Source organism: Galeopterus variegatus, unplaced genomic scaffold (assembly GCF_000696425.1).
Source record: "Galeopterus variegatus unplaced genomic scaffold, G_variegatus-3.0.2 Scaffold1171, whole genome shotgun sequence".
Lineage (NCBI taxonomy): Eukaryota > Metazoa > Chordata > Mammalia > Dermoptera > Cynocephalidae > Galeopterus > Galeopterus variegatus.
Window position 1 is genome coordinate 456,800 of NW_007727282.1, and position 20,393 is coordinate 477,192.

The following is a 20,393-nucleotide window of genomic DNA, read 5'->3' on the forward strand; positions in this document are numbered from 1 at the left end:
GCCCAGGCCACGTCACCCTTGTTAGGCGAACGGGAAACTGAGCCCAGCTCAATGCCTCACCATATATATGGGCAAAAACGCACCAGCAGCCCCCCCATAAATACCTGCTTGTACCTGTCCTGGGCGCAACTTCCCGGGCTCAGTCCCCTACGGGCCACGGAACCTCGCCTGAGATGCTGCCGTCCACGCGCCCCCGAACCCATTGCCCGGCTCCTCGTTACTCGCCACCACCGAAACCCGGGAGGAGGCTGATCCCCGCTCTCGTTACCAGGACCTCATCTGAGCCCCACGCCTCGAGACACCGGGTAAGTTCCCCCGATTCTGCACCCCAATCCGCGTGGTCCTGCCGAGATGAAAATTTGGACCAGAACCAGGTCCCCGCTTCTGCCACAAAACCCGGTGCTCTGTCCACTACACCACCCAGAAGCAGCTGTGTGCAAGGCAGGGGTACAAAGAGAAAAGGGGACACATTTTGCTCATGAAGGCACCCACTCAGGAGACACTGATGGAAAAGTGCTAGCAGATGCTCTTTCTATGTCATTAGTCAATTGATGCAATTCAAGCAATGTATTAGGGGAAAAAACCTTTGTTGTCTATAATGGAAGAGCCTCAGACAGAATATTCTTCAGTGTGGCCAGGCAACAGAAACAATGGGTGGCCATAAATCAAAGCTCAGAAAGCTTTTGTTTTTGAACTTGCAGTGCCAACGGGGTGAGACAAGGGAGTCAGTTCTCAGGGAGACAGGGCACTGGGAGCCAAATGCATTAGGTGATGTGCTGGTTGGATGATCCAGATTCAATTCCTCTGAGAGGAAAGATGGCTGGTGAACCAGCCCAGCTGTTATAGCTCTGCGGGAGAGAGGAAATGAGGGCTGCTTCTCTTCAAGGCTAGAGCTACACCTGATGTGTCCAAAATGGCTGGATTGCTATTGCATGCATGGGTGTGGAGCATCTGAGTGGGTGGAAGGAAAGACAACCCTTCTCCCCAGACACCTCGATTTTGTGGGGCACGGTTTTCATTAGAATAAGACTGAGCTTCTTGAGTTGATAATAACAAGAACTAACACACGCGCACTACTTATTACTTGCCAGACAGTGTTCTAAGCACTTTGTAGATATTAACTTCTCACAATATCACTAAGAGGTGTGCTGTGACTACCCCATTTTACATATGATTCAACTTTGCTCCAGAGAGGCTGGGGAGCTTGTCCAACTAGTGCAACTAAGCAAGGACTGAATTCGAGTAATCTAGTTAGGAGCGCCTAACCTGTCTCCTGTACCACCATCAGCCAGAAGAGCTGAGGACTTGCTGCTGATGCCTCATACATGCCCCTGTAAGTTTTCTGAATATCCCAGTACTCTGGCTTCTGGCCTGCCATTTGGGACCCACCTAAGCTTTCCAACGTGAGCCATTGTTCACCAATATCGCCACAAATTACCTTGATACATTCTGGCAATAGTTTTTTTTTTTTTGCCTCTTGATTAGAGAGCTCTGATGCACAGCCAAACTGCAATGTCTTATGTTTCTTAAAAGATATAGAATTGGCAAATCATTATAGTGTATAATAGCCATATATATTTTTCCCATTTGTTTCATACCTATTATACAATGAAGAGTTTGTTAACAAAACAAAAGACCATAAGGTAAAAAAAAAAAAAAAGAAAGAAAACCCTTATTTTCAGGGAAAAAGGCAACCTGCAAATTGGGGAACACAGCCTCCAGGGAAATGTAAAAATGCACGCTCTGAAAGAGGGAGGGAGTAAATGGTATTTATTTCCTGCGGGGTCAGCTTTACATGCATATTTAGAAGGTTTGAGGGAATTCTATGCATATGTATGAGGGAGGTCATGTGCATGTGCAGTGGGTAAACATACATGTAATATATGTTCCCGTGTTCATTTCAGAGTGGAGATTTAGTATTAAAATAAGGTGGAATTTGGCTCCGGACATCAAAAGGTAACCATAGGGCACAAAAGACACTGTGCACAGTCTTTATAGACTGGCTGAAACTGGTTTGGGGGTTGTGGCTACTTATCAGGAAGGAGTGTTTGCGAAGCCAATTCTCTGTCCATTGCTAGCGGTAGCAGGGCTGCAAAATAAGGGAGGGTCAGTTTGCAGGTGGCCTGTTGAAGATCAGTGAGGAAATTTCCAACTTTAACTGTTTTGACATTATTTTCCAGGAACGGGTTTCTTCTTAATTGCAGGAAAGAAGAGTCTCATGACAGTAACATATATATTTTTAAGTATAGGAATATGGTCTAACCCCTCATTCTGCTATGGCCATTTAGTTCTGTTTGGTGGTTTTAGAGCATCTCTTTTTAGCCACAGGGGAGTCCGTTTTGTCTGTCTGCTGGGGTATATTTTAACAAGTAGCATTTGATCGTAAATTCAAGGAGTGGCCACCCCTCTCTATCCTAAATGAGCCCCAAGGATGACCTGTCCCGTTCATCAACACTTCCTTGCTTAGCACCATGTAGTCACTAAGGGGACACCAGTGCAGCAGACAGGATTGCTACCAGCAGTGAATTCAGTCTCCTGGAAAGACTCAGTGCAAACACTAGTTGCAAGGTAACATGGTGAATGGTACTGCGGAAGTGTGCCCAAATGCTTCAGTAACAAAAAGAGAGCCTAGCTTCTGGGAGAGTAGCAGGAAAAGAGGCTCAGCAGGGAAACGGTTCGGACTGCACACAGCTAAGGAGTCTGCACAGTATTAGAGGAGATGGGGAGACACTGGAAAGCTCTAGGTAGGGGCTATGTTTTAGACAGGAAGACCACCTTTCTACATGCATGGAGGGTAGGCGGAGGGGACAGGAGCAGGAGGAGAAAAACCAGTTAGAAGACTGCATAGTCCAGGCAGGTGATGAAGGTAAACTAAGGCAGAGGCACTGAACATGAAAAGAGAAGACGGATTTGAGAAAAAAAAAATCAGAGTTGATAGAAATAGGGATTTTTTTTTTCCTGTGGGGTTTTCTTGGTCTTCAGATTAATTTGCCATAAAACTTTGGATCTAACTCTGATGGTAGCTAAAGATCACTGAGACCTGGTTTTTACTGTTAGGTAATTTCAGCCTTCCGGGAAATGCATGCTAGAAGACTGAGTTTAAATCAGGCCCATCTGCTATTGAGCAAGTCACTTGCATTTTCTGAAAGTTAGCCTTATCATTTGTAAGGTGAGAATCACGATATCTACTTCTGCAGCTCTTTATGGCATCAGTTAAGGTGGGTGTCAATATTATCTCATTTCTGGGCCAGACCATAGCTTACTTGGGAGAGTGTGGTGCTGATAACACCAAGACCATGGGTTTGGATCCCTATATAGGGATGGCTGGTTAGCTCACTTGGAAGAGCGCACACCCTTTCCCTCTCCGGTGTTCTTTCCCACAGAGCCAGGCTTCATCTGGTATCATGTCTCTTCAGCCTGAAGAACTTCCTTTATGATTTCTGGTAGAGCGAGTCTACTGGCAACAAGTTCTCTCAGCTTTTCTCTGCCTACAAATGTCTTTATTTTTCCTTCATCTTTGAAGTATGTATTTTTAAATTAATTCTTCTTATTATTTAACATTCTATGATGTTGCAGAGCATTTTGGGGGAGGGAGACAAGGGAAGGAGGAAGGGGATGCAGTGGGAGGAAGAGGAAAGTGGGGGGTGGTTGGGGCCAGCCCGGTGGCGCACTGCTACAGTGCGCCGCTTGGGAGTGCGGCGGCTCTCCCGCCGAGGGTTCGGATCCCACATATGGACCGGCCACTCACTGGCTGAGCGAGGTGCGGGTGCGGCGCCGAGGGTTGTGGTCCCGTGGCCGGTCCCGGTCCGGTACAGGCGCGACGCTGAGGGTTGCGATCCGTTGCCGGTCACGAAAAAAGACAAAAAAAAGGAAAAAAAAAAAAAAAAAGAAAAAAAAAAAAAAAGTGGGGGGTGGTTGAAGCCTGTGGCACGCCCCTCGTTCTGACAGGGGAGCCCATGGGGCTTCCTGTGGCAGCTCGGTTGTGGCTTGGCTGGATATGGATTTTGGGGGGCATGGCTGAGGCCCCCGGCCCTCTCCACTCCCTGGCTTGGGAGCCCAGGGGGCTTCTGGTCCTTCTAGGTTTTATAGGTGTTCTTTGATGGTGTTACATCTTTACTGGTTAATATCTGAACTTTGTCTCTGATCTCTGGGTTTTTTGTTTTTTCTTTCACTTCTGTGTTGGATTATTCGCTATTCCCACCACTTAAACTCTGCTCTGGAACTAATTTGTTGTCCTTTGCTTACTTCTAAAATGAGGGAACTTCCTGTGGGGACCAGCACTTGAGCTCTATGGTTGAGCTAAATTGCTGCTTTGCTGCTGATTCTTTGGGGAAGGCATTTTGTGCAGCTCAGGGTTTAATGGTTGACCTCGTAAGCACTTTTGGGTCTTGTGAGGTCCAGTACACCTGAGTTGTTTGGAAACTCTGGTCTGGGCCTGAGTCTTTTCATCAAACACCTCCCCCTGCAGTTCTATATTCCTGAGCAGTCTCCTCTGAGTGGTCCTGTGCTCAATGGAGGGCAGATCAGCTGTCCATGCTGTGCCCCAGTGTTCCCCCAGTGGGCCCATCTCCCCCACCACCCATATTCCAGGCACTTCCCATGTGGTGGGCCATGTACTAGTCACTTGTGATGACTCACCAGCCTCTACAGGCCTGGGGGCCACCAAAGCCGCCTTCTCCCCTGCAGGCTCCAAGCAACCTCGTATGAAGGGTGCAGCTGCGGCTTTTGTCAGCTCTTGCTCTGTGCACTCACAAGGCCCAGCCTTGAAGTGCTCTGGGCTCAAAACAGTCGGAGCAGTTCTTTCTGTCTCTCATTGTGGCTTCTCCTGCCTTCATGCACTCCATAGGTCTCTCTTCTTCCCCTGAGCTGTAGCAGCTCCATTCATTCATTGCTCTATTAAAAAGTATTAAACTATTAAAAAGTATTAAAACTATTAAAAAGTTCATTGCTTTTTAATAGTATGTAAATTGGTTGATTGTGGGAGATGGTGATGCTGGGAACTGTCTATTCCACCATCTTGATTGGGAGTCCTGAAGTATGTATTTTGAATTTTTTTTTTTTCTTTCACATTTTAAAGAAGCCACTGCCTTTACCTCTGGAGTCTACTGTTTTTGATGAGAAGTCAGCTGTCATGAATTTGGTGAAGCCTGTATAGATGAGATTGGCATATGGGTGCCATTTTGCATTTAGGACTTTGGTGGATTTTAAGCATCATGCCAGCTCACGCAAATTTGTTAAAAGTTCAGCTAGCTTCTCACTGCATCTGAAAAAAATCCCCCATCTACAGCGGCTTTGCCCTTTTATCTGCTATACCCTGCAGTGAAAGCAGCTTCGTGCCTTGCTTTCCTAGCAAGGGCTCTTTCCACTCTGGAGCTTAGTTTATTTTAACTTCTTCATCCTCAGGTCTCTGATGGGTTTTTAACAACTGTGATTTTGTAGTTTATCCAGCCCACTCACATTGTCACAGTGGGAGTAACGGTCTCTTGAAGCTTTCGATCTCCTAACTGGAAGTGGAAGTCTAAATGTTTTTTGGAAAGACTTATACATCGAAAATATGGAGAGAAAATATGAGAAGAAAGTTTCAGACATCTGTAGACTGTTATTCGTCTCTTTCCCATATTCAGGGACCACCTTCAATGCTAACTTGACTCAGGGAAAACACCAGCAGGTCACTCAGATAGTCTGTGTCCCTGCTGGGAAATGTAGCTAGCGTCCGCTGCGACAAAAACACCTGCCTCTAAAAGGCCACCTGCTTTAAAATGGAGTTGGTAGGAAGTGAAGTAAAGAAGAATTTACTCCTATTTCACCAAATTGGACTTCTGATATCATTAAAAATGCCCTTTACCCTCATTTCAATGTATTTCCACTTAATCCATGCTGGACTGGAATCAAATCCAGAAGCCAGTTTCTCTAATTAACCTGTTGAGTCTGAAGAGATAGTTTACCTTTCTGCTCACTAACAATGTGGGTATAACCAGGGTTGTGTTATTTCACGTGAAGAAAAGTAGGAGAAAACGAGGCGGACATGAGATGCCTTTTGTAGCAACAATTCTCCCAAAGCAAGAGAGAGAATAAAAACATAGACACAAATCTTCCTTCCCAGAACTTTCAGTCAATTGCTCTAGGCTTTATGACATAGAAGAACACAACTGGTAGGTTTAGTAAGAAATTACCTAGCAATCCGTACTTAGTTGGCTTTCAATAGTTCAGAGCTTTATGGTCACAAACTCTTTTAAAATCTGATGAGGCGGCATAACGGAGGTGGTTTCAGCTGCTTGAGCTTTGAAACTCCCCAGTGCACTTCCAGGAACAGCAGAACAAATAGGGCTGCAAAAGAAAAAAGGGACATTTGTAGATTAGGTGAAGCATGGCTGAGAAGGAAGAAGGTCTAAAAACAATCATCTAAGCTCCTACATTAAGGACCTAGAAAGAAAAGAGTAGCTTAAACCCAAAATAAATAGAAAAAAGGAAAAAAGGAAGGTGAAAACAAGAACAATGGAATAGAAAAATGGACAGAGATAATTAAACCAAAAACTCTGTCTTAAAAATGTAATAAAATTGATAAACCTTTAGACTGATCAAGAAAAAAACATAAATTACCAATATTAGGAGTTAAAGAGGACACAATGGTAAATCCTACAAACATTAAAATGATAGGAATAATATAAACAAATTTGTGTCACTAAATTAATCAACATAATAGAATTGCCTATTCCTTAAAAGAAGCAAATTAGAAAAATTGGCATATGAAGAGAGATATCAAAATTATATCCATGAAAAAAATCAGTCATAATTAAAAAAAAATCTTTTTACAAAGAAAACAGCAGCTCACGTGCTTTCAATGATGAAGTCTATTAAATAATTAAGGAGAAATTAACACCAATCTCACACGGATGCTTTCAAAAAAAAGAGGGGGAGGGAATACTCCCCATATCATTTTATGAGGCCAGCATTATCCTGATAAGAAAAACAAAGTCATTACAAGAAAACTACAGACTAATATTTTTCATAAACATAAATCCTAAATAAAATATTAGCAAATCAAATCGAGTAATATGTAAAAAGAATAATAGCGTGACTTAGTGGGGTTTATTCCAGGAATGCAAAGTTGGTTTAATATTTGAAAAATCAATGTAACTTGCATTAACAGTATAAAAGAGAAAAATCATAATCTCAAGAGATGTAAAACAACAACGAAAACCAAAAATGAGTGTTTATGACATTAAAAAGAAAAAACTCATCAAAGTATTGGAATAGAAGGGAATTTTCTCAACCTAATGAAGGATATCTATTTAAAAAAAAAAAACCAAGCTTCTGCATCTGGATAGAATACTGAGTTAATGATATTTGCCTAAAAAAGGCAGAGGAGGGCCGAGCCCGTGGTGCACTCGGGAGAGGGCAGCGCTGGGAGTGCAGCAGTGCTCCCGCCGCGGGTTCGGATCCTATATAGGGATGGCCGGTGCGCTCACTGGCTGAGCGCGGTGCGGCTGGTCTCAAAAAGGACAAAAAATAAAAATAAAAATAAAAAAATAAAAAAGGCAGAGGAAATTCCAAATAAAAAAGGTAATTCTAATCCCTCAAGATGTCGCCAGCACACCCCAACATAAAAGTAAAGAGGAATTTCAAAGTGTTCATTTTTTTTCCTTTAAGCTGTGTTTGCTTCCAGGAAACAAAGGTCAGGAACCAATAACCAGCTCTACAGCTGCTGTAAAAAGGGCAAATACGGTGTTTGCTTGTAGGAGATGAAGGTCGACACCCACCGCTGCTGTAGAGAGAGCAAACAGTCACTCACGCAGCCACTAGTAGGAGCCAGGTGTGTTTGCTTACAGGAAACAGATTGGTATGTGAGGGACACCTGTCGCCAAGCAGCCAGAGGTGCCAGCACAAGGACGGATGGACAGCACATGCCCCGGGTGGTGGCCCCTGTACCAGAGACGCTTCCCCAGATTAGCTGTGAAGAGCGCGTCCGAGCCTCTCTCGGGGAGGGCGTGGCTGCCGGAGCACGTGCTGGCTCCTCTCCCTTCCTGATCGCGGACTAAAGCCTTCGTGTGGCTGAACCGGACTTGGTTTCATTCTGTTGGCTCAGCGACACCGACAGGAGAGAGCTCGCTTGAGGAATCGGTGGCAAATTCCTGGCGACTGAGGCAGGACTGCCCGTGACCCTCGGGTCCGGATGTCACCCCAGGGCCCCCTAGCCGACCCCGGGTCACCGGGGTGACTCCCGCACGATGCTGGAGGCGGGTGGAGGGACCCCAGGGTGGGGCAGGCCTGAGGGGCGCACACGGCAGTCCCGCCGGCATCCCAGCCCGAGGAACGAGCGCTCTGAGACTCCCAGGCCGTCCAAAGTGGCTGCGAGGCGGATAGACGCCCACACGCCCCGGCTAGTCCACTTTCTGGGGACAAACGGGGCCAGGCGGGGGCGCGGGGCTCAGAAGCAGGAGCTGCTGGGGCGGCCCAGCCCAGCGGCCAAGGTCAGGGGCGCCCCCGGAGGTGCGCGGCGGCCGGTCGGTGTTTGTCTCATCTCTGTGCAGGCGGAGACCTCTAGAGGAGCTGGGAGGCCACTGCAAGGGAAACTCCCTTTCTGTCCTGGTCGCCCAGCTCTAACCCTTGCTTTCTTCCCCGCCTCTGCTGCTTTTTCCATAGCATCTTCCCATCCTGGCCTCTCCACGCCTCTCACGCCCCAGGGCCCCTCCTTTCAACGCTGTTTCTTATTGTATGGTTTGGCGGGCAGACGGACAGCCATCCCATCTTTGGATAAATTCACAGCTCTCCTGTTGGAATATCCTCACAGGAACCTGCCCACCCAACTCTGTGAACACTCCGTGGGAGGCTTTTGTCATGGTAGCTCAGTGTCAGCAGATACTGGGGAGGACACCCATGCCCAAGTCTTATAGATCAGGGATACACAAGCCTTGTTTTAGGGGAGGAGGATCCGGGCCTCTACTGGAGAATTCTGGATGAAAAATTTGGACCCCAGTTCCAGCTCTTGTGGGGTGTTACTGGACTAGTACACTTAGAATTAGACTGGCTAGGTCAGCTGTCCCCAGGTCCAGTTGCCTCGAATCTTTTGTGGGGAGATCTTTGTGATGAAGCTAAGATGGTGTCCAGGATCAGTGGAGGGCCCGATTTAAGAAATCATCAGTAGTCCATATTGGGAAACATATCTCTGAAAGAACTGACCCCTCCATTGGGGAAACCTCCCTCATTCTCTGTGAGTGTTCCTGCCCTCAGTGTGTAATATTCTCGGATCCCTGGAGGGGCAGACCTATCCACCCTTCAGCCAGCTGGGCTATTTTTCAAGCAAAGAGGGTCACAAACTTAAATTCGGAAAAATCTAGTGGGCTGTGCATGCCTGCTAACTTCAATAAGTTACTTGTAGACAGGTGGAGACAGATCAGAGATAAGAAAAAAAAATTGCTGGTGTGAAGAACCAGGCTTCATCTGCCATACTGGAAATCATTTGGGTACCACCTGCAGACTAAGAAACAACTTTTTTGTAATACTGCTTGGCCACAATACAAACTGGGAGACAGGGAAGTGTGGCCTGTGCATGGCTCTCTAAACTGTAACACCATCTTGCATCTATTTTGTTGGAAATCAAGGAAATGGGATGAAACCCCTTATATTTAGTTCTTCATGGCCCTGTACCAAAAAAGAGGGCAACAGAAGTGTGAGCTCCCTGAAGCGATTCCCAGGGAAGAGGAGACCATATTATCAGTGTTAGAGAGCCCACGGGAAGATCCATTAGAACAGCTGCCTCTCTCCTTTCCCTCCTTTTCTTCCTCCCTTTCCTTTCCCCGTCCATCCCCGAACCTCGCCCGTCTTCTCCACCTCTGTACCCAAATCTCCAGAATCTCCAAACTTGCCTTCCTATAACCCCACCCCCATGTGCTCTCAGCCAGAGCCGAGCCCTTCTAGAACGCGAAGCAGGACGAAGCATCAGCCGGGGAAAGTCCTCCCTGGAAGGCAGGTTCCCAGCAGGGCAGGGGATCTAGCTACCTTTCATGTTGCTTCTATGACGTCAGGTCTGTACAACTGGAAAAGCCATACAAAAGGCCTGAGAGAAGACCCTGAGGGGGTTCTAGATCCGGGGAAAGTCCTCCCTGGAAGGCAGGTTCCCAGCAGGGCAGGGGATCTAGCTTACCTTTCATGTCCCTTCTATGACGTCAGATCTGTACAACTGGAAAAGCCATACAAAAGGCCTGAGAGAAGACCCTGAGGGGGTTCTAGATCTTACTAGAAGCATCTTTTGGACCCATGACCCTACTCGGGCTGATATACAACTCCTCCTAAATGTCCTCTCACAGCAGAGAAAACGCTACTGTATTCACCAAGTCAAGGGAAGAGGCCAGTAAGGACAATGGAAAATGAACGCCATCAGGTTGACAGGCCAGGGAACCACAGTCCCAGACCACGACCTTGGATGGCACCCTCATGGTGATTCAGACAGACAGGCTAACCCATGAGAGGAATATGATCTTAAAAGGGATCAAATTAACAGGAAAAAAGCCCACCACTTGGAACAAAATTAAAGAGATCAATCATAACCACCCAGGAAAACCCATCAGCCTTTCTAGAATGGCAGAAGGAACTCATGCGGGTCTATACTAGCTTGGATCCCAAATCTCCACAAAGGAGTCCCATTTCACTTCCCAGAGTGTAAGCTGCAAAGGTTAGTTATGGAGCCTGACACTCTGCCTCTGGCTTGGTGGAGGTAGCCTGTAAGGTGTTAAACAATCAGGATGTTGGGGAGGAACAGAAGGAAGCTAAGAACGCCCAAAGAAGTGCCACCCTACTGGCTGCTGCGCTCCGGTGTCAGGCAAACAACAAAAGGGGCCTCCTCAACAGACAATCTTTTTGTTGTTGTTGTTTTGTTTTGTTTTTGACTTGTTAAGGGGATCGCAACGCTCCGGCCATCCCTATAGAGGATCCAAACCTGCGGCCTCGGCACTACCAGTTTCACACTCTCCCGAGTGAGCCACAGGGCCGGCCCTCAACAGAATCTTGACATGGGTGTGTAACCCCCAGCCCTCACCAAGGCCTAACTGACTTGGAAGATTGGGGCTTAACCAACACATCAGATGCAAGAAAGAAGGACACTAGAAAGGGAAATGTCCTTTCCATTTCCAAAGGAGAGCAAAGGTAGACACACCAAAAGTTGGACCTTCTGAAACCCAAATGGTGCAAATAGATGAGAAATGAGGGGGTCCAGGGGCTCCTCAGCTGGTTCCTAATATCACCCCAGAGGAGCCCTGGCTGGCATTGGACATGGAAGGAGTGGCAGTTGACTTTCTGTTCGACACAGGAGCCACTTACTCAATATTTAAAGCCAAACTGGGCCAGCCGACAGATTGAAGGTGTAACGTTGTAGGGGTCTCAGGAATTCAAAGGCGTAGGCCCCTTACAGAGCCATTGGAATGTAGGCTTGATGACCAAACCCTTACTCACTCCTTTTTATATGTCCCTGAGTGTCCCATTCCCCTCCTGGAAAGAGACCTCTTACATGAGCTTGGGGCATCTATGACCCTAAATAGAGACAAATTAGAGTTGGGGGTCCCCATACAAAAAGGGTATAAACTACTCATGATGCTGAATGAACAGGTACACCTCAAGTTGACCTGCCTGGTGTCAACCCGGCAGTGTGGGCACACGGGCAGGTAGGTACAGCAATCAAAGCCACGCCTGTGGTTGTCAGGTTAAAACCAGGCTACCCTACTCTAATAAGAAACAATGTCTTTTAAGAATGGGAGCAGTGAAAGGAATAGCCCCGATCGTACGGGACCTAGCCAGTCAAGGCTGCATTTGACCTTGTTGATTGCATGTAACACCCCCATTTTGCTGGTCAGGAAACCTAGTGGGGAATATAGGATGGTCCAAGACCTTAGGGCAGTTAATGAGGCCCTGCGGCATCCTCCCACTGGTCAGCAGCCCCCACAGCCTCTCGTCCACCCTTCCTTCCTCCAGCACAAGGTACACAGCCCTAGACCTGCAGGATGCTGTCTTTTGCGTTCCCCTGGCCAAGGAATCTCGGGAGATTTTTGTCCTTGAATGGAAGGACTCTACCACTCAGAGAAACAGCGAAATTGTTGGACTGTTTTACCTCTGGAATTTAAAAATACCCCTACCACCTTCGGGGAAATTCTGGTCAAAGATTTAGAAGACCGTCACTTGGAGAAAGGAACCATTCTCCAATATGTAGATGACGTACTGGTTGCCAGCCCTACCGAAGAATTATCAGATCAAAACACAGTAACCACTTCGTTAGATCACTTAGTTGCAAAGGGGTATTATAAGGTCTGTAAGAAAAAGGCCAAAATAACTCTACCAAGGTAACTTATTTGGGACTCATACTGTTCCAGGGGCAGCGAGACTTGTCCACTGGTTGGAAAGAGGCAATTGTCAACTGGCCTCACCAAAAACCTGAGAACGGCCATGGGGTGTCTGGGGAAGGCTGGGTTCTATTGAATCTGGATCTCAAATTTTTGGTTAATAGATAAGCCATTATATGAAATCTCAAAGGAAGGCATAACAGCCCTCTTGGTTGGGATATTAACTGTGAAAAAGCCTTTCAAAAGCTAAGGGTTCGTCTAATGGAGACTCCTGCCTGGACCTCCCCAGTCTAACCAGGCCCTTTGATCTTTGTATTCCTGAATGACAGGGGTTGGCGTTAGGAGTCCTTACTCAAAGCCTAGGTCTGCTCACTCAAGTGGTGGCACACTGCTAAATGCGACGGGGACCAAACCCCAGAAGGCTGCCTGCCTGCCTGCCTGGGAGTGACAGCAGCTCTTGCTCTTCTACTTACAGAGTCAGAAGAGCTTACATTTGGGCAGCCCACTACCGTGCAGACCCCACATCAGACCCAACCCTCATCAGCACTAAAGGGGCTGAATGGCTCTTACCAGGGAGACTAATTTGAGTCCAGACTGTACTCAAAGGCAATCTGGAAGTGACTCTAAAAACATGTCACACCTTAAACCCAGATACCCTCCTATACACAGAGACTGAGCTACCGGAACATCAATGCCTTAAAACCTGAGAAACCGTATACTCCAGGAAGCCAGACCTGAAGAGTGAGCCCCTCCCTAATGCCAAGGATATTTGGTTTACAGATGGAAGTAGCTTTATGAGGGAAGGAAAACGGGTGGCTCGATATGCAATAGTTACCTTGACAGACACTGTAGAGGCTAGAGCTCTCCCCCCAAACACCTCAGCCCAGGGGGCCAAAGTGCTTACCCTAAGCAGGGCACTAGAGTGGTGAGAAGGGAAAAACTTGACTGTATGTACCGATTCTAAATGTGCTTATACTATTCTCCATGCCCATGGAGTGATACGGAAGGAAAGGGGAACGCCGACACCAAGAACAAGCAGGTCAGCATGGACCAGTAATTCCGAGGCTGTCGCAAGCCATAGAAATGCCCCAGAGGTGGCAGTGGTGCACTGTTAAGGCCATCAAAGAGGGGACGCTGAGGTTCGCAGAGGAAATAATAGGGCTGATGCGGCTGCTACGATTCTAAATGTGCTTATACTATTCTCCATGCCCATGGAGTGATACGGAAGGAAAGGGGAACGCCGACACCGAGAACAAGCAGGTCAGCATGGACCAGTAATTCCGAGGCTGTCGCAAGCCATAGAAATGCCCCAGAGGTGGCAGTGGTGCACTGTTGAGGCCATCAAAGAGGGGACGCTGAGGTTCGCAGAGGAAATAATAGGGCTGATGCGGCTGCTAAAAAGGCCACCTTAACACAGGAAGTATACCAGTTTCCCCTCCTTCTTCAGGGACCAGACCTCTCCCAGTACTCTCCCATTTATACCTGGGAGCAAGAAGAAAAAGCCATGGAAATGGGATTTACCCAGGACTTACAAAATTGTGGGTGGTATTCAGAGAAGCATAGGTAATTCTTTTTTCCAAGAACGGCTGGGAGCCACACAATCAGGGAAGCCCACCAAAGCCCTCACAGTGAGAAAGAAAACTTACAAAATTGGCTAATATGCGCTCTGACTATCCCAGGGATGAAGGACCTGATCGGACAAGTGGTAGAGAGTTGCCCCCCTCACACCCTCAAGAACCCACACACCCGACCCTTCCAGCACTGAGAGTTAAGCCCGTGCAAATGAGAGGTGTATACCCGGGGCAAGACTGGCAGGTGGACGTCACAGTAATGCCCAGAGCCCCTGGGAATTTCATACGTCTTTGGGTGCTTGTGGACACTTTCTGGGGATGGGTAGAGGCTGTCCCTATCAGGACAGAGACCGCCACAGAAGTGGCCAGAATCTTGTTAAAGGAAATAATGCCAAGGTTTGGCCTCCTTAGGACTTTGCAGAGTGATAACGGCCCCACCTTCATATCCCAGACAACAAGGGCTACAACAAAAGCTTTAGGCATGGAGTGAAAACTCCGTGCTGCCTGGAGACCCCAGTCTTCAGGGAAGGTAGAACAAACCAATCAAACTTTCGAGAGAACTCTGGCCAAACTCTGTCAGGAAACTCAAGAAAATGGGTTCGGGCTCCCTGCCGTGGCTTTGGCACGATTGCATCTGGCCCCCAGAGGGAAACAAAAATTAAGCCCTTTTGAATTGATGTACGGAAGACCTTTACCCTCTGCTCAAGAAAAGGGGCCTTAATGCCTCATGAACTGGAGCAGCTAAAGTACAGCCTCCAAGTAGGAGAAATCATGAAACGTATGGAAACCAACACCCACTGGTCCTGCCAACGCCCACTGATTTAACCCTTCACCCTTTTGGCCTGGTGACTGGGTCTATCTATTTTTGTTTGTTTGTTTGTTTGGTTTTTATTGGTTATGAATATTCATGGTGTACAAAGCAAATTGTCACCACTCATGCCTAAGATGTGATGGCCAGATCCATACTAGCAGCATGCCCATTACCATACATTGTGATTATACCCCGTGTCCCCACCCAGTTATCCCCGACCCCCTCCCCATCCCCCTTTCCTCACTCCACCTTGTATTCCTAGGTGTGCTCCCTCCCTCTGCGAGTCCAGCACACCGCTATGGTCTTTCCTTCCTTCTCTCTAAGCTCCCACATATGAGTGAGCACATGCAGTATTTATTCCTCTGTGCTTTGCTTATTTCACTCAACATAAGTTTCTCCAGGTTCATCCATGTTCTTGCAAATGGCAGAATTTCATTCCTTTTTCTGGCAGAGTAGTATTCCATGGTGTACATATACCACATTTTCCTTTTCCAATCATCCACCGATGGACATTTAGGTTGGTTCCACATCTCGGCTATTGTAAACAGAGCTGTGATGAACATGGGAGTGCAGGTGTCCCTTTGACATGATGATTTCCATTCCTCTGGGTATATACCCAGCAGTGGGATTGCTGGATCGTATGTAGGATCTATCTGTAGTTGTCTGAGAAACCTCCAGACTGTTTTCCATAGTCATTGTACTAATTTACAGTCCCACCAATAGTGTGGGAGCATTCACTTCTCTCCACATTTTCTTTTCTTTTTTTCTTTTTTTTTTTTTTGTCCTTTTTTGAGACCGGCTGCACCGCGCTCAGCCAGTGAGTGCTGTGAGCACACCGGTCATCCCTATATAGGATCCGAACCCGTGGCGCCGCGGGCTCGGCCCTTCTCTCCACATTTTTGACAGCATTTGTTATTCTCTGTCTTTTTGATTACAGAGACTGGGACCATTTAAAAACTTGGAAGGCTGGTAATCCAAGGGACCAGCTCACTGGAAGTGGCAGGGGCCATACCTGGTAATACTAAGTACCCATTCTGCCCTAAAACTACAGGGAGTCATCCTGTGGATCCATCATGCTCGAGTAAGGAAAAGTTCCTAAGTCTGCACCCTGAGAAGCAAAGCCACCTGAATACTCCCGTGAACCAGTTGCTGGTCTAAAGCTCCTATCATAAGATGGATAAGTAACTACGCCCACGAACGAGACTGTAATTCTCGGACTCTGCCTGTTGGCGAGTTTCCTTATAGTCATCACACTCCTGCTTATTGGTGCACCTCCAGGCACACACGTATCTAATTGCTTTAAGTCATAAATAACCTCAAGATAGTTGGGACACTGGCAGGAGGGAGACCCTTAGCCATAAGAACAACTGGGATAGTTGACTCTATCTGGTGGGGGGCCCCTGAGCCTACACACACCCAGGAATATCGAAAACTCATTTAAAATAAAAAAGGCACACCGACTTGAAACCCCTACTGTCAGGCATATGGTTACCCGCAATCCTGTCATTATGGGAAGACAATGCCATAGTAAACATTTCCCAAATCATAGCTCAGGGCAAGAACCTTACCAGACGTTGGATCGGTCATCTACACCCACGAGCAAAGGCCAGCGTACTGTGGCTCATCCCATCAACCTAACCCAGTTCAAACAAAATTCAGTCTTTCCATTGAATGATGGAAGCCACCCTCATGACCTTTGGAGGCCACACAGGGAAGCCTCCCGTCTGAGGGACTCCAATTAATCGCATTGACTGATATAACCTGGAGAACCTCATATGCCGCTTTGGACTGTTGTAGAAACATAGAGAAATGCAGCTTATTGCTCTATAAGAGGCATCAAGATGCCACAGGAAACCCAATGCGACCACCCAGAGGGGAATATACGACCTGATTTTGTGGCCCCACCCTGCAATTGTCCACCAGGGAAATGGTGCCTAGTCTCTGCAGCAAACAGGACCTGTCAAGTACGGCTAACTAAGGATACTGGGTGGAGACTAGTTTTCCAAAATCTACCAGGAAATAAGTCACAATTACACTGGATGCGATGGAGAAACCAAGCAGATATGCGAGGATTCGAAGGGAGTTGTCTTCAGCACAATCAGTTTATTCGCCAGCATATTAGTCTGTAGACTTCCATGCAATGTCTTCTAAACTAGAGCCAGCCCATAAGGGGGTGCACTCTGAAAGGGTTCTTATACCTTTGTGGGAACCCTAAAAACCAGGTGGAAGCCTCTACATTACTCGCTGAGCCCCCTGCAATTACTGTGGCATATCAGTGCATTGCTAATGTTTGATCAAAAGGAGAATACAGTCTGGGAATCGTAACTCTCTCCGGGATTACCGTATATAATGGGTCTGCTCCCAGGACAAGGAGGGCCCTCAGGCTAATCCCAGCAGGAATTGGAACCATTGTAGGGTTAGCAGTTTCTTGGGGAGGCTTTGTGTTTCATGGAGCTTTACTGAGAAACCTAAGCCAAACTCTTGAGGCTTTAGCTGCCAGTACAGGCCAAACTCTTGAAAATATCCAAACATCCCTCCGCTCCTTGGCGAATGTCGCATTAGACAATCGTGTAGCCCTAGATTACCTCCTGGCAGAACATGGAGGGATATGTGCAGGAACTAATTCCTCTTGCTGCACTTGGATCAACACCGTGGGGGCAGCAGAAGCAATATAAGAAAAATGTGTGAACAGGCTTCATGGTTACACTCACTTAACCAGCGGGGACAACACTNCATGGAGCTTTACTGAGAAACCTAAGCCAAACTCTTGAGGCTTTAGCTGCCAGTACAGGCCAAACTCTTGAAAATATCCAAACATCCCTCCGCTCCTTGGCGAATGTCGCATTAGACAATCGTGTAGCCCTAGATTACCTCCTGGCAGAACATGGAGGGATATGTGCAGGAACTAATTCCTCTTGCTGCACTTGGATCAACACCGTGGGGGCAGCAGAAGCAATATAAGAAAAATGTGTGAACAGGCTTCATGGTTACACTCACTTAACCAGCGGGGACAACACTAATGACGTTTGTTACTTGGTAGAGTCAGCTATACCCAGCTTTACATGGTTTCTGCCCCTTTGGGGTCATGTTGTAGGTATAGTTTTACTCATCTTTGGTCCCAGCTCCTGAACTGCCTGGTATCTTTTGTAAGCATGAGGATAGAATCTGTCAAACTGCGAATGATTGTGACTCAAGGTTGTGAACAGGTGGGTGCAAGCACTGGTGACAAAGCTATTTAAGGTCAGCTTGAGAGACATTCTGCTCCCCTACCAGCCCCTATGACAGTGCCCTGACTCAGCAGGAAGCAATTATGGAAGACGGACCACCAGCCATTGCCCCCCAAGAATGAGGAAGAGGATATAGAGGGGGATTTTGTCACCAGAACACCGCAAGGTAAAACTAAAGAGGAATTTCAAAGTGTTCTTTTTTCTTTTTTTCCCTTTAATCTGTGTTTGCTTCCAGGAAACGAAGGTCAGGTACCAACAACCAGCTCTATAGCTGCTGTAAAAAGGGCAAATATGGTGTTTGCTTATAGGAAATAAAGGTCGACACCCACCGCTGCTGTAAAGAGAGCAAACAGTCACTCAAGTAACCATTAGTAGGGGCCAAGTGTGTTTGCTTACAGGAAACAGATTGGTATGTGAGGGACACCTGTCGCCAAGGCAGCCAGGGGTGCCAGCACAAGGACAGATGGACAGCACATGCCCCAAGTGGTGGCCCCTGTACCAGAGACACTTCCCCAACTTAGCTATGAAAAGCGCATCCGAACCTCACTTCAGGAGAGCGTGGCTGCCGGAGCACGTGCTGACTCCTCTCCCTTCCCTGATCGTGGAATAAAACCTTTGTGTGGCTGAACTGGACTTGGTTTCATTCCATTGGCTTAAGTGACATGGAGAGGAGAGAGCTTGCTTGAGGAATCGGTGACAAAGAGACCAAGAAACCTCATGACCACAAAGCCACTTAGGATACTAAATGTTCAAGTGAAGAGGCAAAATGTGTTGATAAAAATCCTTGTAAGGATCGAGAGAAGCATAAATTAGAAGCAGGAACAACAGAGAGGCAAGTGGCAGTAAATAACTTTATATTCTTAACCCACAGGACGTGCAGATTGAGAAAGAGCACGTTACAGGGCGAATTGAGAAGAATGTTCTCAAGGCTAAACTCCAGTCAAGTCACTCACGACTTTCCCTGACACAGGTGGAGACACTGGTGAAGCTGCTTTTGAACCTGATATAATGATGGTGATGTTGAAGGTGATACGTCTGTAAAGAAGAGGAACTTCAGGAAAAGTTTCTCAGATCCTGAGTGATGAAGTGCTAGAGGAAACAGGACAGAGCCTGGACCCAGCCGTCGGCCAGGCGGGCGTAGGGCCGGCGTCAGAGCCGGCCTGGCATCAGTCCAGGCAGAGTCGCAGCCCTTCGGGAAGCCAGGCCCGAAGCCACAGCAGCAGCGCCAGCTCCACTGAAAGTCAGGGCAACAGGAAGCAAAACAAGAAGGAAGAGAAAAAGCATAAGAAACATGAAAATGGCAGGAAGCACAAGAAACATGCAGATGCTGGAGAAGAAGCAAAAAAAGCCAAAAGCACAAACACAAAAAAGGAGTCAAAGAGCAGAGATAAAGTGTGAGAAAGCTGAGCCCAAAGTGAAATCCGGTACCATGAAAGAGGACAGATTTTTTTTCTAACGAACTTAACGACTAAGTCATCTGTATTGAATTTTGCTACAACATGGAGATTCAAGTTGTAAAGAATAACACAGAAGACTCTGGGGGCACTTAAAATATTGCAGGTTGATTAGAGGCTTATAACATGAACTTTTGTACAGAATTGTGAGTTGTGACCCTGTAGCATGAGAGGTTTAGCTAGGGGTGGGGTTCACTCTACTGTGAAATTTTCATATTTGACTTTTTTTAATTACCTGGCAAAAGCTGATAATATTTTTTAAATATCAGCAGAATAATTTGAACTTATTACAACTCTATTATGTCACTTTGTGATTATAATAAAAATTTTTTGCAAACTTTTCTAAAATAAACAAAAGAAACTTCACAAAACCCTATAGCTAACCTTACATTTAATGGTGAAAGACTGAACTCTTTCTACTTAAGATCAAGAAAAAGGCAAGGATGTCTATTTTCACCATTTCTATTCAACATTGTACTAGAGATCCTAGACACATGACAAAGAAAAAGAGGAAGGAAGGAAGGAAGGATGGAAGGAAGGAAGGAAGAAAGGAAGGAAGATTGAGAGAGAAAGGAATACAGATTGAAAGGAAAGAAGTAAAACTTTATTTTTGCAAATTACATGATTATGTATGGATGTAGAAAATCCTAACATACAACAAAACTACTAAAATAAGAAAATTTATAAAATTCACAAAGTTAAAAGTCAATATTCAAGAATCAATTGTATTTCTAAATGCTGGCAATAAGCTATTGGAAAATAAAATTTTAAAATATGCTGTTTATACAATAGCATCACAAATCTTAAAATAATAAGACTGAATTTAACAAAATATGTGCACAAGACCTACATACAAGAAGCTACAAAATATTGCTGAAAGACTCAGTATTGTTAAGATATCAATTCTCTCCAAATTAATCCACAGATTCAACACAATCCCATTCAAATTCCAGCAGAGTTTTTCTGGTAAGAATGAACAAGCTTATTGTAAAAGTTATATG

The 20,393-nt window shown here is 46.4% G+C and overlaps 1 pseudogene; it reads left to right on the forward strand.

The window, feature by feature from the left end:
- The first annotated feature begins 8,228 nt into the window (after nucleotides 1-8,228).
- The window catches only part of LOC103592565, a 13,947-nt pseudogene continuing 1,782 nt past the window's right edge, over nucleotides 8,229-20,393 (forward strand).